We start from the raw sequence: 22,537 nt of genomic DNA on the forward strand, positions 1-22,537 counted from the left end.
ACCCGAGGCACCTTTTCAGGGCCTTGGGGCAGTGGAGAAGGGGGAGTTGCAGGAGGGGGCGCATATGGTCGGGGTCGGGCCCTAGAACTCTGTTTTCCACGACATAGCTGAGGATGGCTAGTTGGGTTGTGCGGAAAACACATTTTGCCTTGTTATAAGTGAGGTTGAGGGCTTGGGCGGGTTGGAGAAACTTCTGAAGGTTGGCGTTGTGGTCCTGCTGGTTGTGGCCGCAGTTGGTGACGTTGTCTAAGTACAGAAATGTGGCCCGCAGCCCGTACTGTCCACCATTCGGTCCATCGTTCTTTGGAAGACCGAGACCCCGTTGGTGATGCCGAAGGGGACCCGGAGGAATTGGAAGAGGCAGCCGTCTGCCTCAAAAGCTGCGTAGTGGCGGCCCTCCGGGCAGATTGGGAGCTGGTGGTACGCGGACTTCAGATCTACCATGTAAAACACCCGGTAGTGTGCAATCTGATTCACCATGTCCGCTATCCGGGGAAGGGGGTACGCATCGAGGTGCGTATACCGATTTATGGTCTGGCTGTAGTCTACAACCATCCGGTTCTTTTCCCCGGTCCTGACGACCACCACCTGGGCTCTCCAGGGGCTATTACTGGCCTCGATGATCCCTTCCTGCAAGAGCTGCTGGACCTCGGACTTGATAAAAGTCCTGTCCTGGATACTGTACCGCCTGCTCCTGGTAGTGATGGGTTTACAGTCGGCGGTGAGGTTCGCGAATAGCGGGGGAGGGTCGACCTTTAGGGACACGAGGCTACAAACGGTGAGAGGGGGTAGGGGCCTGCCGAACTTCAGGGTCAGGCTCCTGAGGTTGCACTGGAAGTCCAGTCCCAACAGAAGAGGAGCACAGAGATCGGGGAGGACATATAGTTTAAAATTGGCGTACTCGGCTCCTTGTATCGCGAGGTTCACGAAGGTGTACCCCCGGATCTGCACTGAGTGTGATCCGGAAGCGAGAGAGATTGTTTGAAATGTGGGGGAAATTTGGAGAGAACAGCGCCTTACTGTGTCTGGATGTACAAAGCTCTCCGTGCTCCCGGAGTCAAACAGGCAAGGTGTTTCGTGGCCATTGACCTGGACGGTCACCATGGAGTTCCTGAGTGCTTTGGGCGTGACTGGTCAAGGGTGACCGCGCCGAGTTGCGGGTAGCCGGCGTGGTCAGAGGTGGTTGGGTGGTCCCAAGATGGCTGCCCCCGTCGGTCGCATGTGTCGGGCGGTGTTGAAGTTGGCGGCCAAGATGGCAGCCCCCGTCAGTCGCACGCGTTGTGTAGAGTCGAAGATGGCTGCCCCCATGGACAACACGAGGCGGGTGACGCGTCCGAAGGGGCCGGAGCCGGCAGGCATGCAGACACGCTGCGGGGTCTGCAGACCTGTGAGTCTGAGAGTCGGGCCTGTGATTTGGAGGACTTGGACCTGGCCAGGCAAGCTTTGGCAAAGTGTCCTTTCTTGCCGCAGTCGCTACAGTTCGCGTTCCGAGTCGGGCAATGCTGCCTGGGGTGCTGGCTCTGGCAGCAAAAGTAGCAGGGCAGCCCCCCCGGGATGGGTGGGCAGCCACGCGGCACAAGCCTGGGGCATCCTCTGATCGGGTGTCCACGAGGGGGTCGCGTGGTCGGAGGGGAAAGCGTTGAGGCTCTGCAACGCTACTTCTCGGGAGGTAGCTAGTTTTACCGTCTCTTCTAGGTCGAGGGCGCCCTTCTCGAGCAGGCGCTGTCTGACGTAGTTGGACCGGACTCCAGCCACGTAGGCGTCCCGGACGGCGAGTTCCATATGTTGTGAGGCCGTGACGGCCTTGTCATTGCAGCTTCGCGCGAGGACTTTGAGGTCGCGTAGGTACTCCTCCAGCGATTCCCCGGAGCGTTGGCAGTGAGTGGTGAGGAGATGCCACGCGAACACTTTGTTCACTGGCCTCACATATTGGCGCTTTAGCATCGCCAGCGCGTCTGCGTATGTGGTCGCTTCCTCGAGTTGCACGGAGATTCGATGGCTCACCCAGGCGTGGTGGAGGCTCAGCTTCTGTTCGTCGGTGACGGAGGGCGAGGAGGAGGCATCGAGGTAGGCCTCAAAACATCGGAGCCGCTTCTGCGGCCTGTGGGTCGAGTTCCAGTCGGTCAGGTTTGAGGGCTGTTTCCACCGCGATGTTGTAGTTGATTAAATTGATGCGACCATCAATTCACACGAGACGGAGAGTTGAAGTGAACAGTGGCTTTAATCAGCTAGAACAGTGCCTGCCTGCGTTGCTCTGCACTGAGAGCCGCCTACAGCGCAGCTGCTCTATATACGTCCCCTCAAGGGGGCAAAGCCAGGGGTGGAGCCCACAAGGGCACCAACATGATACAAGTGGTGTAATACAGTACAATGGTCCATAGGTGGAGCCCACATGGGCAACAGCATAGTACAATGTAATACAGTGGTGAATGGTTACCATAATACGTTCACCACAATGTGCCTGTCCAAGAGTCGCTTAAATGTCCCTAATGACTCTGACTCCACCACCTCTGCTGGCAGTGCATTCCACACACCCAGCACTCTCTGTGTAAAGAACCAACCTCTGACATCTCCTCTATACCTTCCTCCAATCCCCTTAAAATTATGTCCCCTCGTGACAGCTATTTCCACCCTGGGGAAAAGTCTCTGGCTATCCACTCTATCCATGCCTCTCATCACCTTGTGCACCTCTATCAAGTCACCCCTCTGCCTTCTTCGCTCCAGTGAGAAAAGCCCTAGCTCCCTCAACCTTTCTTCATAAGACATGCCCTCCAGTCCAGGCAGCAGCCTGGTAAATCTCCTCTGTACCCTCTCCAAAGCATACACATCCTTCCTATAATGAGGCGACCAGAGCTGGACACAATATTCCAAATGTTGTCTAACCAGGGTTTTATAAAGCTGCAGCAAAACCTCGCGACTTTTAAACTCAATCTGCAAAGCCATCCAAGATGCCAAGAGAGAATATCAAACCAAGCTAGAGTCACAGAGAGACTCTCGGTGGTTGTGGCAAGGACTAAACAACATAACGGGCTACAAAGCGAAGCCGAGCAGTATCTCTGGCACCCCTCCCCTTTGAACTCAATGCATTCTATGCTCGGTTCGAGCAGGTAAACAACAATCCGCTGTCGAGTGCCCCAGCCGCCCATAACTCACCCATACCCACCATCACAGCTTCCAAAGTCAGATCGGCCTTCCTGAAAGTGAACCCTCGGAAGGCGACGGGCCCGGACAGGATCCCTGGTTGTGCACTCAGAGCCTGCGCGGACCAGCTGGCAGAGGTATTCGCAGACATCTTTAACCTGTCCCTACTCCATTCCGAGGCCCCCACCTGCTTCAAGAAGACCACCATCATACAAGAACCAGGCAACGTGCTTCAATGACTACCGTCCGGTGGCCCTGACTTCAGTCATAATGAAGTGCTTCGAGAGGTTGATCATGAAGCGCATCACCTCCATACTCCCAGAACGCCTTGATCCACTGCAATTCGCATACCATTGCAAACGGTCCACATCAGATGCATCTCGAAAACAAGGACTCCTACATCAGACTCCTGTTTATTGATTACAGCTCCGCCTTCAACACCATAAACCCAGCCAAGCTCATATCAAAGTTCCAAAACCTAGGACTTGGCTCCCCACTCTGCAACTGGATCCTCCATTTTCTGACCAACAGACCACAATCAGTAAGAATGAACAACAACACCTCCTCCACAATAGTCCTCAACACCGGGGCTCGGCAAGGCTGCATATTTAGCCCCCTACTCTACTCCCTGTACACACACGACTGAGTGGCAAAACATAGTTCCAACTCCATCTACAAGTTTGCTGACGATACGACCATAGTGGGCCGGATCACGAATAACGACGAGTCAGAATACAGGAGGGAGATAGAGAACCTAGTGGAGTGGTGTAGCGACAACAATCTCTCCCTCAATGGCAGCAAAACTAAAGAGCTGGCCATTGACTTCAGGAAGCAAAGTACTGTACACATCCCTCTCAGCATCAATGGGGCTGAGGTGGAGATGGTTAGCAGTTTCAAATTCCTAGGGATGCACATCTCCAAAAATCTGTCCTGGTCCACCTACGTCGATGCTACCACCAAGAAAGCACAACAGCACCTATACTTCCTCAGGAAACTAAGGAAATTCGGCATGTCCACATTAACCCTTACCAACTTTTACAGATGCACCATAGAAAGCATCCTATCTGGCTGCATCACAGCCTGGTATGGTAACTGCTCGGCCCAGGACCGCAAGAAACTTCAGAGAGTCGTGAACACCGCCCAGTCCATCACACGAACCTGCCTCCCATCCATTGACTCCATCTACACCTCCCGCTGCCTGGGGAAAGCGGGCAGCATAATCAATTATCCCTCCCACCTGGCTTACTCACTCTTCCAACTTCTTCCATCGGGCAGGAGATACAGAAGTCTGAGAACACACACGAACAGATTCAAAAACAGCTTCTTCCCTACTGTCCCCAGACTCCTGAATGACCCTCTTATGGACTGACCTCATTAACACTACACCCTGTATGCTTCATCCGATGCAAGTGCTTATGTAGTTACATTGTATATCTTGTGTTGCCCTATTATATATTTTCTTTATTCCCTTTTCTTCCCATGTACTATGATGATCTGTTAAGCTGTTTGCAGAAAAATACTTTTCACGATACCTCGGTACACGTGACAATAAACAAATCCAATCCAATTCCCATGTTAATGAAAGCCAACACACCATACGCATTCTTTTTTTTTAATATACATTTTATTGAGGTTTTTTTTGGTATTATTTTTTTTATATAAATTTAGATTACCCAATTATTTTTTCTATTAAGGGGCAATTTAGAGTGGCCAATCCACCTACTCTGCACATTTTTGGGTATTGGGGGCGAAACCCACGCAGACACGGGGAGAATGTGCAAACTCCACACGGACAGTGACCCAGAGCCGGGATCGAACCTGGGACCTCAGCGCCGTGAGGCGGGTGTGCTAACCACTAGGCCACCGTGCTGCCCTTTTTTTGGTATTATAACACAATAAACAGAATGCTTGCACAGCAGCTTTGGAAGAGGGAGGCTGCCATGGAGATAGGGAAAGTAAAGGACGAAGATGGGAACCTGGTTGGTGATTCAGGAGGTGTGAATAAGGCGTTTAGGCATTTCTACAGCAGGCTGTACAGGTCGGAACCCCCTGCGGAGCCGGAGGGGATGAGGCGCTTCTTGGAGGGGCTGAATTTCCCAAAGGTGGATGGGGACCAGGTAGAAGGGCTGGGAGCCCCAATCGGGCTGGAGGAGATAGTGGAGGGTCTGAAGGCCATGCAGGCGGGTCAAGCCCCGAAGCCGGAGGAGTACCCAGCGGTGTTTTATAAAACGTTCTCGGGGATATTGGGGCCGATGTTGATGAGGATGTTCAATGAGGCAAGGAAAAGAGGGAAAGAGGGGTTTGCCCCTGACTATGTCACAGGCAACGATTTTGCTGATTCTTAAGTGGGACAAGATCCCGGAGCTGTGTGGGTCCTACAGGTCGATATCCCTGTTGAATGTGGATGCCAAGTTGTTGACCAAAATCTTGCCCTCCAAGATCGAGGATTGTGTTCCGGATGTTATTGGGGAAGGGCAGGCAGTTGGTGGCCAATGTCAGAAGGCTGTTAAATGTGATCATGATGCCTCCGGAAGGTAGGGAGGTGGAGGTAGTGATCGTAATGGATGCAGAAAAGACTTTTGATCGGATAGAATGGGACTATCTATGGGAGATACTGGGACGGTTCGGATTCAGGTGGGGCTTTTTTGACTGGGTCAGGTTACTGTATCAGGCTCCTGTGGCAAGTGTACGGACGAATAGGAACACATCGGACTATTTTAAACTACACGTGCGGACAACACAGGAATGCTCCCTCTCCCCACTGTTGTTTGCGCATTTGGCAATTGCTCTGAGAGCCTCGAGGGGCTGGAGAGGACTGGTCGGGGGCAGGGTGTGGGTGGAGCACAGGGTTTCGCTCTATGCGGATGACCAGCTTCTGTACGTTTCGGACCCAATAGAGGGGATGGAAGAAATCATGAGGACTCTCGGAGAATTTGGCCGGTTTTCGGGGGATAAGCTTAATATGGGAAAGAGTGAGATGTTTGCGGTCCAGGCGAGGGGACAGGAGAGGCGACTGGGAGAGCTGCCGTTTGAAAAATGAAAATGAAAATCGCTTATTGTCACGAGTAGGCTTCAATGAAGTTACTGTGAAAAGCCCCTAGTTGCCACATTCCGGCGCCTGTTCGGGGAGGCTGGTACAGGAACCGTGCTTCTGGCCTGCCTTGGTCTGCTTTAAAAGCCAGCGATTTAGCCCAGAGTGCTAAACCAGCCCCTAGGTTTAGGTTAGCAGAGGGAAGCTTTAGGTACCGAGGCATCCAATTGGTGCGGGAATGGGACCGGCTGCATAAATTGAAACTGGCCCGGCTGGTGGACCAAATGAAGGACCACTTTCGGAGATGGGACGCGCTTCCGTTGTCTCTGGCTGGGAGGGCGCAAATGATGAAGATGATGGTCCTCCCGAGATTCCTATTTGTATTTCAGTGTCTCCCCATCTCTATTCCACGGTCCATCTTTTTCATAGTAAACAGCAACAGTATGGAACAGTGTGCAAAGAACAATCAACATAGTGCAAAAACCAGCTCCCTTCCCACGAGGACCAGCCTAACTAACCCCCTAATCTACGTTTCCCTAACACCCTCCCCCCCCCGCCCCCCGCTCTCCCCCCCCCCCCCCCCCCCCCCCCCCCCCCCCCCTCTACTGATAATTAATTTTCCACGAAGAAGTCGATCAATGGTCGACACCTCCGGGCGAACCCTGACAGTGACCCTCTCAGAGCGAACTTAATTTTCTCCGGACCGAGGAAGCTCACCATGTCCACGAGCCAGGCCTCTGACTTCGGGGGCTTTGAGTCCCTCTACTTGTCGTTGGGCTACCAGGGAAGCAAAGGCCAGAAAGTCAGCCTCTCTCTCCTCCTGGACCTCGGGGTCCTCCGAAACCCCAAAAATTGCCATCTCCGGACTCATAACCACCCTTGTTTTCAGTACCCGGGACATAACGTCCGCGAATCTCTGCCAGTACCGCCTGAGTTTTGGACATGCCCAGAACATGTAGACATGGTTTGCTGGTCCTCCCGCACATCTGGCTCACCTGTCCTCCAGTCCAAAGAATTTACTCATCCGGGCCACTGTCATGTGGGCCCGGTGGACGACCTTGAATTGGATCAGGCCGCGGTCCATTTTTAAGCGGGTCAACAGATTGATCAAAGGCTTCGTCTGGGCGGGCAAGACCCCATGAGTAAGGAAGGTAATGTCAGGAGTGGGCGGGCTGCACTACCACATTTTAGCAACTATTACTGGGCGGCTAAGATAGCCATGATCAGGAAGCGGGTGGTGAGGGAGGGGTCGGCATGGGTGCGTATGGAGGCAGCTTCATGTAAGGGCACCAGTTTGGGGGCGTTGGTAACTGCGCCTCTGCCGTTCCCGCCGGCACGGTACTCCACCAGTCCAGTGGTGGTGGTGGTCCTGAGAGTTTGGGGTCAGTGGAGGCGGCAGTGGGAGCATCGGTCTGGGCCCCAATTTGTGATAATCACCGATTTTCCCCGGGGAGTATGGATGGAGGGTTCCGGTTATGGCGGAGAGCAGGGATTGGGAGGATGGGGGATATGTTTATCCCGCTCGTACCACTAAGGGGGATTAGGACAGGGTAGTTTCCAGAGGGTGGGTAGGAGAAGGGAGCGTCTCGGATATCATAAGGAGCTTATGGGGTTGGAGGAGACGTAGAATGAGGAGCTGAAGCGCAAGTAGGAGGAGGAGCTGGGAGGTGAGATAGAGGATGGTTTATGGGCGGACGCGTTGAGTAGAGTCAGCGTGTCCGCAACATGTGCCAGGCTCAGCCTGATACAATTTAAGGTTGTTCACCGGGCTCACATGGCAGTGGCCCGGATGAGCAGATTCTTTGGGGTTGAGGACAGGTGCGCAAAATGTGCGGGAGGACCGGCGAACAATGTCCACATGTTTTGCACATGTCTGAAGCTTCGGGGATTTTGGCCAGGGGTTTGCAGATGTCATCTCCATGGTGTTAAAAACAAGGGTGGCGCTGAGTCCAGAGGTGGCGATTTTCGGGTTGTCGGAAGGCCCGGGAATCCAGGAGGAGAAAGAGGCAGACGTTCTGGCCTTTGCTTCCCAGGCAGCCCGGAGATGGATACTATTAGCATGGAGGGACTCAAAGCCCCCGAAGTCGGAGACCTGGCTACCGGACATGGCTAGCTTTCTCTGTTTGGAGAAAATCAAGTTCGCCATGAGAGGGTCACTGTTAGGGTTCACCTGGAGGTGGCAACCGTCCGTCGACTTCTTTGCGGGAAATTAATCATCAGCAGACGGGGGCGGGGGAGTTTAAATTAGAGTAGGGGGTTAATAAGGGTGGGACCTGTGCGAGAGGTAAATGGCTTTTGCACTATGTTTATGGTTTCATGTATATTGTTTATTTTGTTGTTGTTACTATACCAAAAATACCTCAATAAAATGTTTATTAAAAAAAAACATCTGACACCTGCCCTGGTTCGTTGCCAAGCACCAAATCCAAAATGGCCTCCCCCCTAGTTGGCCTATCTACATATTGAGTCAGGAATCCTTCCTGCACACACCTGACAACACCTGCTCAATCTAAACCATTTGCACTAAGGAGGTTCCAGTCAATATTAGGGAAGTTGAAGTCATCTTTGACGACAACTCTGTTACTTCTGCACCTTTCCAAGATCTGCCGTCCAATCTGTTCCTCCATCTTTCTGCTGCTATTGGGGTTTTTTTAGGTGCTATGAGATACACAAATATTCATATCTGGTTTCACCTCCACAACCCAAAGATGTGCTGGTTAGGTGGATTGACCACACTAAATTGCCCCTTAATTGGGAAAAAAAATAATTCGGTACTCTAAAAAAAAATTTAAATATTCATATCTGTTCAGAGACAGAGAGATTCACAGACATGCATCCACAGACAGAAATACAAAGCTAACACACACACATACACACACATACTCATTCTCCCTCTCTCACATACACACTCTCACACACTCACTCCAACACAGTCACACACTCTCTCCCACACACATACACTCTCTCACACACACTCACTCTCTCACACAGATACTCACACTCTCTCACACACACTCACACACACTCACTCTCTTTCTCTCACGCACGCTCACTCACTCACTCTTTCACATACACTCTCACACACTCACTCTCTCTCACACATACACACTCACTCTCTCACACACATGATGAGACCATCAATTCACAAGACACGTGATTGGAAGTAAACAGTGGTTTTAATAGTCTTACAACTGAGCCTGCCTGCGATGAGAGGAACTGAGAGCAGGCTTACAACTGCAGTGCTTTATACTTCCGGTTAGTGGGAGGAGCCATGGGCGGAGCCATGGGCAGAGCCAAGGGTGGAGCCCAGTACAAACTCCTCATCTCCCCCTATGGGCAGTGCCACGCAACGGCTCACATACAGAGCCCACAAGGACACAATACATGTAAGGCAGTGTGAATTACAAGGTATATAATTCACCACATTCACCCCCTGTAAAAAAAAAATCAAGTCCGGCAGGGGTGATGGGTCTACAAATTGAGCCGGTCCGGTGGCCGAGTCGTCCTTTGGGATCGACGGAGCACCGGGGTTGCAGCCTATTCGTGTGGCTGGTGGGGGCGGTCGGCGAAGATACGATGGTGGACTCCGGGGGTGATTCGGTCCGAGCTTCGGACCCGACTGGTGCGACGGGCGACGGGGAGCGCAGGAAACCTATAGGTGCGGGGGCACGGATCATGGGCGGTGAACCTATAGGTGCGGGGGCGCAGGGCACGGAGGGTTGGGTGGGGTGGTGAGGGGTACCTCGGCGGTAGTGGTGGTGGAGTTGGATCCTGCAGGCGCCAGGTCCCGGAGGGAAACAGTGTCCTGACGGCCGTCAGGGTATTCGATGAAAGCATATTGGGGGTTCGAGTGGAGTAGGAGCACTCTTTCTACGAGTGGATCAGTTTTGTGTGCCCGGACGCGCTTCCGGAGGAGAACCGGGCTCAGTGTCTTCAACCAAGCTGGGAGCGAAACCCCCGTGGTAGTGCCCCTAGAAAAAACAAATAGTCGTTCGTGAGGGGTCTGGTTGGTGGCAGTGCACAGGAGGGACCTAATTGCATGGAGCGCGTCGGGGAGGACCTCCTGCCAATGGGAGGTCGGGAGATTCCTGGACCGGAGGGTCAGTAGGACGGTCTTCCAGACCGTCGCGTTCTCCCTCTCCACCTGTCCGTTCCCCCTGGGGTTGTAGCTGGTAGTCCTGCTCGAGGCGATGCCCTTGTCGAGCAGGTACTGACGCAGCTCGTCGCTCATAAAGGACGAACCCCTGTCGCTGTGTACGTAGCTGGGGAAACCGAACAGGGTGAAGATACTGTGCAGGATTCTGATGACTGTGTTGGAGGTCATATCGGGGCACGGGATGGCAAAGGGGAAGCGGGAGAACTCATCAATGACGTTCAGAAAGTACACATTTCGATTGGTCGAGGGGAGTGACCCTTTGAAATCAATGCTCAGGTGTTCAAAGGGCCGGGAAGCCTTTACCAGGTGGGCCTTGTCTGGTCTATAGAAGTGCGGTTTGCACTCCGCACAGATTGGGCAATCCCTGGTGATGGCTTTTACCTCCTCGGTGGAGAAAGGCAGATTTCAGACTTTGACGTAGTGGGCGAGCCGGGTGACCCCCGGGTGGCAGAGGTCATTGTGGATAGCTTTCAGACGGTCGTCTTGCGCGCTGGCGCATGTGCCGCGGGACAGGGCATCTGGGGGCTCGTTGAGCTTCCCCAGTCTATACATAATATCATAATTGTAGGTGGAGTGTTCGATCCTCCACCGCAGGATTTTATCATTTTTAATTTTGCCCCTTTGTGAATTGTCAAACATGAAGGCAACCGATCTTTGGTCGGTGATGAGGGTGAACCTCGTACCTGCGAGGTAGTGCCTCCAGTGACGTATAGCCTCCACAATGGCTTGTGCTTCTTTTTCGACCGAGGAGTGTCGAAGTTCCGAAGCGGAGAAAGTTCGTGGGAAGAAGGCAACTAGTCTCCCTGCCTGGTTTAGAGTGACGGTGAGAGCGACCGCTGAGACGTCGCTTTCCACCTGGAAGGGGACGGATTCATCCACCGCCCGCATGGCAGCTTTGGCGATGTCCTCCTTGATGCAGTTGAAGGCCTGGCGAGCCTCAGCTGACAGAGGAAAGATTGTGGCCTTAAATAGTGGGCGGGCTTTGTCCGCATACTGAGGGACCCACTGGGCATAATACGAGAAGAATCCCAAGCACCTCTTGAGGGCCCTAGGACAATGAGGGAGAGCGAGTTGTAAGAGGGGGCGCATACGGTCCAGGTCGGGGCCCAGGACTCCGTTTTCCATGACATAGCCGAGGATGGCTAGCCTAGTTGTGCGGAAAACACATTTCACTGTGTTATACGTGAAGTTACGTTTCTGGGCGGTTTGGAGAAATCGATGGAGGTTGGCGTCGTGGTCCTGCTGGTCATGGCCGCAGATGGTGAAGTTATCCAAGTACGGAAACGTGGCCCGCAGCCCGTACTGGTCCACCATTCGGTCCATTGCCCGTTGGAACACCGAGACCCCATTCGTGACGCCAAAGGGAACCCGGAGGAAGTGGAAGAGGCGGCCATCAGCCTCGAATGCCATGTAGTGGCGGTCCTCCGGGCGGATTGGGAGCTGGTGGTATGCAGACTTCAGATCCACCGTGGAGAAGATGCAGTACTGGGAGATCTGATTCACCATGTCTGCAATCCTGGGGAGGGAGTACGCATCGAGGAGCGTGAACCGGTTAATGGTTTGGCTATAGTCCCCTACCATTCAGAATTTTTCCCCGGTCTTGACGACCACCACCTGAACTCTCCAGGGGCTGTTACTGGCCTCTATGACCCCCTCACGTAGGAGCCTCTGGACCTCGGTTCTGATAAACACCCTTTCCTGCAGACTATACCGCCTGCTGCGAGTGGCTACGGGTTTGCAGTCCGGAATAAGGTTAGCATAGAGTGGAGGGGGGTCGATTTCTAGCGTCGCTAGTCTACAGATAGTGAGTGGAGGTAGGGGTCCGTCGAAGCTGAGTGTGAGGCTTTTGAGATTACACTGGAAGTCGAGTACCATTAAGAGTGGGGTGCAGAGTTTGGGGAGTACGTACAGCTGGAAGTTCGAGTAGCTGGCGCCCTGAATCGTTAGGATCGCGACGGCGCGCCCTTGAATGTGAACAGAGTGTGAGCCCGAGGCGAGGGAGATAGTTTGCCATGCAGGGAAGATAGAGAGCGAACAGTGTCTTACCAGTTCTGGGTGTACGAAGCTCTCGGTGCTCCCGGAGTCGAAGAGGCACGGTGTCCTGTACCCGTTGATTTTAACGGTCATCATAGAGTTGCGGAGGTGTTTCGGACGCGACTGGTCCAACGTGACCACGCTGAGTTGCGGGCGGTCGGCGGCTCGATCAGCTGTGCTGGAGTGGCCCCGTGATGACTGTCCGCTGAGGTCATAGTCTTCGAGATGAGTTTCAGAGGTTGGAGGGTATGGAGCCCAAGATGGCCTCCCCCGTGGATCGCACGTGGCGGGCAGCGAGGAAGATGGCGACTAAGATGGCGGCCCCCATGAGTCGCACATGTCGGGTGGGGGCAGGGTCGGCATACAGGCTGCAGCATTACGGGGCCAGCGGGCCTGTGAGTTTGGGAAGCGAGTGCTCTGGGCTGCGGGAGAGTTTGGAGTAGGAGTTTTCTTCGCTAGGCATACCCGGGCAAAGTGTCCTTTGCGACCGCAGCTGCTGAAGGTCGCGTTGCGGGCCAGGCAGTGCTGCCGTGGGTGTTGGGGCTGCCCACAAAAATGGCACGCTGGTGCTGCATAGTGGGTGGGTGGCCGCGCGGCGCAGGCCTGGGGCAGTCACTGGTCGGGGGCCCATGCTGGGGTCGCTTGGTCCGCGGGGAACGAGGTGAGGCTGCGGAACGCAACCTCCATGGTTGCAGCTAACTCTACAGTGTCCTCCAAGTTCTGGGCCCCTTTCTCAAGCAACCGTTGGCGCACATAGTTGGACCTGAGCCCTGCCACGTTTACATCACGGTCAGCGAGTTCCATACGCTGGGCGGCTGTTGCAGCCTGATAATTGCAGTCCCGAGCTAGGGCTTTTAAATCTCGCAGAAAGTCTTCCAGTGACCCCGCGGGGCGCTGGCGGCGGGTCGTAAAAATGTGGCGCGCGTAGACCTCGTTGATGGACCGCACGTATATTCGGTCGAGCATGGCCAGGGCCTCCATATACGAGGTAGTACAGTTAAGTTGCGTAGAGATACGGTGGCTCACCCTTGCGTGAAGTAGGCTGAGTTTCTGCTCCTTCGTATTTTCTGAAGTGCTTGATTCAGCCAGGTAGGCCTTGAAACACCTGAGCCAGTGTAGAAAGATTTCTTTCGCCTCTGCAGCCTGCGGGTTGAGTTCTAGTCGGTCAGGTTTGAGGGCTGATTCCATAGTAGTTTTCTTCAAGTTTTCTAAGACTATTAAATTGATGAGACCATCAATTCACAAGACACGTGATTGGAAGTAAACAGTAGTTTTAATAGTCTTACAACTGAGCCTGCCTGCAACGAGAGGAACTGAGAGCAGGCTTACGACTGCAGTGCTTTATACTTCCGGTTAGTGGGAGGAGCCATAGGCGGGGCAATGGGCGGAGCCAAGGGTGGAGCCCAGTACAAACTCCTCATCTCCCCCTATGGGCAGAGCCGTGCAACGGCTCGTATACAGAGCCCACAAGGACGCAATACATGTAAGGCAATACAGTGTGAATTACGAGACATATAATTCACCACAACACACTCGCTCTTTCTCGCACGATTTCTCTCACACACAGTGACATGCACACTCTCACACACATACTCATTCACTATCTCTCCCACATACACGCACTCTCAAATACAGATACTTCCTCATTCACGCTCTCTCCCACACCTTTCACACTCACTCACTCACTCATTCGTTCACTCACTCACTCACAAATTCCTAGTCCTGCAGGGGGCTAGCAGGGACCCGGAGTAGATCTAGCAGCTTTTGCTGTGGATTCGGACCCCCGCACTTCCGGTTCGAAGGCCACGCATGCGCTCGGCGGCGGCCACGACGTTCTCCATGGCGGACATGGACCACGGAGCTGGACCCCAAAAAGAGACCCACCGATCGGCCGTGCGCCCGACGCACAACTCCCGCACAAGCATTTACCGCCCACTTATAAGCTGGCCCTGCCCTCCAATCAGCTGGCCCCAACCAGGGCGGCCGTGGACTGAGTCCGCAGCCACCACGCGTGTATCCCAACCGGCTGGGCCACATTAGATCCACTCTGTCTCAGACACATACTCACTATCTCACACACATACAGTCACACACTCTCTCACACAGTCACACACTCTCTCTCACACACATACAGTCACACACTCTCTCACACAGTCACACACTCTCTCTCACACACATACAGTCACACACACTCTCTCACACACACATACTCATTCACTCACTCTCTCACACACAGTCACACACTCTCTCTCTCTCACACACATACAGTCACACACTCTCTCACACAGTCACACACTCTCTCTCACACACATACAGTCACACACTCTCTCTCACACACACATACTCATTCACTCACTCTCTCACACACAGTCACACACTCTCTCTCTCTCACACACATACAGTCACACACTCTCTCACACAGTCACACACTCTCTCTCACACACATACAGTCACACACTCTCTCACACAGTCACACACTCTCCCTCACACACATACAGTCACATGCTCTCTCACACAGTCACACACTCTCTCTCACACACATACAGTCACACACTCTCTCACACAGTCACACACTCTCTCTCACACACAATACAGTCACACACACTCTCTCTCTCACACATACTCATTTGCTCACTCTCTCACACACAGTCACACACTCTCTCACACATACTCATTCACTCACTCTCACACACAGTCACACACTCTCTCTCACACACAGTCACACACTCTCTCTCACACACAGTCACACACTCTCTCACACACAGTCACACACTGTCTCACACACAGTCACACACTCTCTCTCACACACAGTCACACTCTCACACAGTCACACACTCTCTCTCACACACATACTCATTCACTCATTCTCACACACACACACAGTCACACTCTCTCTCACACAGTCACACACTCTCTCACACACATACTCATTCACTCATTCTCACACACACAGTCACACACTCTCTCTCACACACAGTCACACACTCTCTCACACATAGTCACACACTCTCTCTCACACAGTCACACACTCTCTCTCACACACAGTCACACTCTCTCTCACACACAGTCACACACTCTCTCTCACACACATACTCATTCACTCATTCTCACACACACACACAGTCACACTCTCTCTCACACACAGTCACACACTCTCTCACACACATACTCATTCACTCATTCTCACACCCACACAGTCACACTCTCTCTCACACACAGTCACACACTCTCTCACACAGTCACACACTCTCACACACATACTCATTCACTCATCTCTCACACAGTCACACACTCTCTCTCACACATACTCACGCACTCTCTCACACACAGTCACACTCTCTCTCACACACATACTCACTCACTCTCTCACATACACACTCTCTCACACACACACTCTCTCTCACACATACTCACTCACTCTCTCACATACACACTCTCTCACACACTCTCTCACACACATACTCACTCTCTCTCACACACAGTTACACGCTCTCACACACATACTCATTCACTCACTCTCTCACACACAGTCACACACACTCTCTCACACACAGTCACACACTCTCACACACAGTCACACACTCTCTCTCACACACATACTCACTCTCTCTCACACACAGTTACACGCTCTCACACACATACTCATTCACTCACTCTCTCACACAGTCACACACACTCTCTCACACACAGTCACACACTCTCACACACAGTCACACACTCTCTCTCACACACATACTCACTCACTCATTCTCTCACATACACACTCTCTCACACATATATTCACTTTCTCTCACATACACACATATTCAGTCAGTCTCTCCTACATGCTCTCTCTCACACACTGTGGTGAATTCTAATCCTAGTAATTCACACTGTGTTGTATTATATGTGTTGTGCCTCTGTAAGCTCGGTATATGAGCAGTTGCGCAGCTCTGCCCATAGGGGGAGATGAGGAGTTTGTACTGGGCTCCACCCTTGGCTCCGCCCATGGCTCCTCCCACTAACCGGAAGTATAAAGATCAACAGTTGTGAGCCTGCTGCCAGTTCATCCCGTCGCAGGCAGGCTCTGTTGTAAGACTATTAAAACCACTGTTCACTTCCAATCTCGTGTCTTGTGAATTGATGGTCACATCAAGTTAATAGTCTTAGGAAACTTGAAGAAAACGACTGTGGAATCAGCCCTCAAACCTGATCGACTAGAACTCGACCCGCAGGCTGCAGAGGCGAAGGAAATCTTTCTACACTGGCTCAGATGTTTCAAGGCCTACCTGGCTGAATCAAGCACATCCGAAACTACAGAGGAGCAGAAACTCAGCCTACTGCACGCAAGGGTGAGCCACCGTATCTCTACTCAACTTAACAGTACTACCTCGTATACGGAGGCCCTAGCCATGCTAGATCGAATGTACGTGAGGCCCATCAATGAGGTCTACGCGCGCCACATTTTTACGACCCGCCGCCAGCGCCCCGCGGAGTCGTTGGATGAATTCCTGCAGGATTTAAAAGCTTTAGCTCGGAACTGTACTGATCAAGCTGTATCAGCCGAACAGCGTATGGAGCTCACTGTCCGAGATGGGTACGTGGCAGGGCTCAGGTCGAACTTTGTGCGCCAGTGGTTATTCAAAAAAGGGGCCCAGAACATAGAGGACACAGTAGAATTGGCTACCACCATGGAGGTCTCGTTCCGCAGCCTCACCTCGTTCCCCATGGACCAAGCGACCCCATCCTGGGCCCCCGACCAGCGACTGCCCCAGGCCTGCATCGCGCGGCCACCCACCCACTACGCAGCCCCAGTGTGCCATTTTTGTGGACAGCCCCAGCAACCACGGCTGCACTGCCCGGCCCGCAACGCGACCTGCAGCAGCTGCGATCACATCACACACACATTACTCTCTCACACACATTCTCACTTACTCTCTCTCCCACACTCACTCTCTCTCACACACATACTCACTCACGCTCTCTCCCACACACGCGCACTCTTTCTTACACACACATACTCACCCACTCTCTCACACGCACACTCTCTCTCACACACTCACTCACTCTCTCACTCTCATGCACACATAGTCACTCTCTCTCTCACACACTCACTCACTCTCTCACACTCAAACACACATAGTCACTCACTCTCTCTCTCTCACACACTCACTCACTCATGGGACTGGATTCTCCGCCCCATCGCGCCAGATTTCTGGTTCAGCGGGCCAGCAGGATGCTCCATTACGCTGGCCGGTCAATGGGGTTTCCCATTGTGGGGTAGCCCCACACCGGGAAACCCCCGGGTTGCCGGCAAAATGGAGCATCCCCCCGGCGGAGAATCCAGCCCATGGTCTCTCCCACGCACATTCACTCTCTCTCACACACATTCTCACTCTCCCTTTCACACTCACACTCACTCTCTCTCACACACTCACTCGTTTTCTCACACACACACACTCTCTCTCACACAAACACGCACACACCCTCGTTCTCTCACACACACAACTCTCTCACATGCGCACACTCACTCTCTTTGTCACACACACACTCTCTCACACATATGCACATACACTCTCTCTCTCACACACACACACTTACTCTCTCTCTCACACACACACTTACTCTCTCTCTCACACGCTCAAACATGCTCTCTCACACGCATTCACACCCTTTCAAACACTCTCTCTCAGACACAAACACACACTCTCTCACATATACACTCACTCTCACACACACCCAAATGGCTGGATCAACTATAACAAGGAGACACTGCAGGCCTCACACTGAAACGCCCAAAGGAATAGTGGGCAGTAATGTGGTGAGATTACAGAGCAGGATTTCTCAGACCGATATCCCAGTGACTCTGAGAAGGGCTTTGTGATTTTTTTAAAGTTTGGAAACTAGCCTAGGCAAACAAAAAAGTCAGGGGACCTACAGCCAACTCCAACTTGGCACTTGGCCCACATGCTTAACTTTCCATTTTAAACCCACCAAGGGTTCAAGTCATTTCCATCAACTTAAGTACAGGCTAGATGTGGTGACAGGTTGAAGTGTTGGCTGCATTCCAAAAATGACTGGTCCTCTGTCCTTCATACAGTCATTGGGTGGCCTCTGCTATGACAGACACATGGGTTAATCCTCTGTAGCCAGGCCAGCGCTGAGCTGCAAGGTCTCTGACCTCAGCCTACTGTCAACTGCCTTTTGTTCTTTGTACATTTATCCCTCCCAGGCTGGCTTCTAGCTGAGATGGGTCAGAAGCAGACCAAACAAGCAAAGCTCTGCTTAGCAGCTGGTTTTCCTCTAAATCTGAAACTTCATAGCTCAGAAACACACAGGGCTAATCAGCCCTCTCTGTGTCTGTCTGGAAATGCCTATGTTCGAAGCACATCGTGGACATCAAGGAAAGGGAAGATGTCAGGGCCTGTCCTGCATCTGTTCCAAGTAGACATGCTAGAAATTAAACTTTGGACCCCGATGTTAAGGAGGAATGCTCACTCAGAACACTGTCCTTCTGGATTTCAGAAGGCATGTAAAGGTTCTTCCAAAATGTTTCTAAGTGCGGTAGCGAGTGGGAACTGCCGCGAGCTACCCGGTGCTGGGCCCGGCGAGACCATCACCGCAACACAACGTTAATTGGTCCTCTTAAGGAGGCCCCACAGGCTCACGCCCCAAATGAAGACTTACCAGTCGATTCACCAGGACAACGCTCCAGCCCAACACTAACAAGGCCGAACAGCCCTTAAACTGCACTTGCTCAGCCAACCCCAGCCAGCTCGCAGTAATGGCACCAGAACAACCGGCCCCACGATTCAGGGATACAGACCTGGAGAGGATGCTGATGTGTTGGGCAGGCTGGGTCCATGTGGACTGCGTTTGATGCAGTGTAGAGAGAGACAGGCTTCCAACACTTGATGAGATGCAACACGATTTTATTTAACATCTAACTATATTACATACTTAACTGTGGGTTGACACCAGGGCCGGCTCAAGGTACCGGCAACTCGGGCAGTTTCCCGGGGCGCCATGTGCTAGGGGCGCCGCGTAAAAGACTCGGGTCCCGCGCATGCGCAGTTGGGCCGGTGCCAACCAGCGCATGCGCGGTGGCCGCCCTCCCTCAGGCCGCCCTGCACAAACATGGCGGATGGATCCAGGCTCGCCGGTAGTCACTCCGCCCCCCCCCCCAGGGCTCACTCCGGCCCCCCCCCCTCGGGCTCACTCCGCCCCCCCCCCCCCTCGGGCCCCCTCCGCCCCCCCGGCCCCGCCCCCCACCCCCCCCCCCCGGCCCCGCCCCCCCCCACCTCCCCCCCGCGCCCCCCCCCGCGCCCCCCCCCCGGCCCCCCCCCCCGAAGGGCGCCAAAGTTCAGCTTGCCCGGGGCGCCAGCAACCCTAGGGCTGGCGCTGGTTGACACTATGCTGACTTGACTGGAGACCTGAGGCTAACCTGACCAGACTAGTTGCTGCTCACGAGCTCTGACTGTCTCAGAGGCTGGATCCCGAGAGAGCGGGAAAACTGGTGCCCTCTGGCTTTATAGTGGTTGTGTCCTGTCTGGTGATTGGCTGCTGTGTTCTGTGTGTTCATTGGTCATCCTGTGTGTCAATCAATGTCCGTCTGCACTCCATCATATACTTGTGTGTATATTATGACAGATGCTAGTTGCAGTCGAGGCCGGGAGGGATGTCCTGTTCCCCCTGATGGACCCGGAGGGTAAGCCACAGACAGCCAGTGCCGCCTGGGATTAAGTGGCAGTGACCGTCAGCTCGGGAAACTTGATCAGGAGGGCCTGCCTCCAGTGCAGTAAGAAGGCCGATGGCCTACACCAGGCCTCACAGGTGAGTTGGCATCGCCCAACCTCCACAGGCCAGTACCTGGCACCGCCTCCTCCTCAGCTCAGCACTGTGCCCTGGCCCGCCTATGCTACGTCCCCGAACCCCTCCACAAAACATTCTCCCCCCCCCACACCAACCCCTCCCCAACCACAGCCCTCCCCAAAACCCCACCCCACGCTGAACCATGTGTGTGGCTAATGATGCCCTCTCTGTTCCTCTGCAGTAGAAGCTGTCACACAATTGCCGGGAGAGGGACCAGACTGGCGGCGGCGTGCCGGACATTAGAATCCTCACAACCTTCAAGGAACGAGCCCTGGAGGTTACGAGGGTGGCTGGGGTCAGAGCGGTCACCAACGTGGAGGTCAGCGCGTGCCGCAGAGGTGAGGGTCCGCCGGGCCCCACCCAGGCGGACTGCCACACGCGAGTTGTTATTGCCATCCTGAATCAGGCATCCCACCCACTGATCATGTGTTCATTCTCCTGCAGGTCCTCCAGCCGACGACGCCAGCCCATCCGGGGTCGTCCCCCACCCTGCCCCCCAAGAGACCATCTCGGAGGAGAGCTCAGAAGATGCCACCATCGATGCGTCACAGCTGTCATCCCCACCCTCCACCAATGCAGAGACACACACCTCGGTGGGCAACAATAGTGGACAGGCTTCTGGGGCACATTCTAGTGAGCACCACACAGTTGCTGATGCACATCAGGTGGTGGCAGTAACGCCCAGGCGAGCCAGCAGTCGGAGGTCTGCTGGATCCCAGGTCCCAGCTGGGTCCCAGCCAGATGCTGAGCCTATGGACCAGGCTATCCTAGAGCTGATGAAGGCATTCGGGAGCATCGGGAACATTCAGAGGGAGCCATCAGCGATGCTCCAGCAGGTCCATAGCCGCTTGGAGGAGTCCCTGAGGTTCCCGGTGCAGGAGATGTCGCCGGCAACGTGAGGCACCAAGGTCAATACTTCTAGGGTGGTGATCCCAGTGGAGAGCCAGGTGCACAACGTCAGCAGCATTAGTGAAGGTGTCCAAGTTGTCGCACAGTCGGTGACGGCCATGGTTGAGGGTCTCGGTAGACTGTCCGACTCGACGGGGGACGTGACCTTGATGAGGCACTGTAGGACATGTCTGCTTTCAGATAGGAATGGCCAAGGCAATGTGGAGCTTGTCCCAGTCACATGTGGGCATTGCCGAGGCGTTGTAGAGCATATTCCAATCATTGAGGAGCATCGCCGAGGGTGTCGACACCATGGTTCAGATATTGTGGAGCCGCCAGGGCTGGCACAGCCAGATGATGCAGGGGCAGACTGGGCTCGGAGTGAACCCCAGGGCCCTATGGGCACCGACAGGGAGGAGGGGTGCTGGGTGCCAACCCGTGGACCCATCCCATGGAGTGGGAATGGTGGCTCCCAGTGCTCCTGAGTTCCCCCCTCTGTTTACGCCGCGTCTCGCAGTCAGCACATGGGACATGATGGCACTGCTGTGCATGTGCTGCCGTCCATAGCTCCAGGGCCCTTCAGCCCCAGAGCCCCCAAAGGATGCCCGCCAGGGGCATTGAAGGCTAAGGGATGTGGCTGACTCCTCCTCTGATTTGCATTCTGGGGACATACCTAGACGCAGTGGTAGAGCAAGGAAGGATCTCTGAGGCCACTGGGGGAGGGGGAGGTGGGGGGAGGGGGGGGGGGTTAGGAGGATGACGGTGTGGTGGGAGAGCAGAGCATTGGATTTGGATTTTGGTTTATTGTCGCATGTACCGAGGTACAGTGAAAAGTATTGTGTACAGTCCAGGCAGATCGTTTCATACATAGAACAGAGAACATAGGATAGATACACAATCTAAACATAGACATCAGGTGACGCTTACGGAGGGTAGAACTACTCAGTAGAGACGATGTGTGAAAAGATCAGATCAGTTCATAAGAGGGTAATTCAGGAATCTGGTAACAGCGGGGATGAAGCTGTTTTTGAAACTGTTACTGCGTGTTCTTAGATTTTTGTATCTCCTGCCCGATGGAATAAGTTGGAAGAGAGAATAACCTACATGGGAGGAGTCTTTGACTATGCTGCCCGCTTTCCCAAGGCAGCAGGAGGTGTAGACAGAGTCATTGGATGGGAGGCGGGTTTGTGTGATGGACTGGGCTGTATTCACGACTCTGTATTTTCTTACGGTCTTGGACCGAGCAGTTGCCATACCAGGCTGTGATGCAGCCAGATAGGATGCTTTTAATAGTGCATCTGTGAAAATTGGTAAGAGTCAATGTGGACATGCCAAGTTTCCTTAGTTTCCTGAGGCAGTATAGGCGCTGTTGTGCTTTCTTGGTAGGAGCGTTGACGTGGGTGGACCATGATAGATTGTTGGTGATGTGTACATCT

Source organism: Scyliorhinus canicula, chromosome 18 (genome assembly GCF_902713615.1).
Source record: "Scyliorhinus canicula chromosome 18, sScyCan1.1, whole genome shotgun sequence".
In the NCBI taxonomy this organism is placed as follows: Eukaryota; Metazoa; Chordata; class Chondrichthyes; order Carcharhiniformes; family Scyliorhinidae; genus Scyliorhinus; species Scyliorhinus canicula.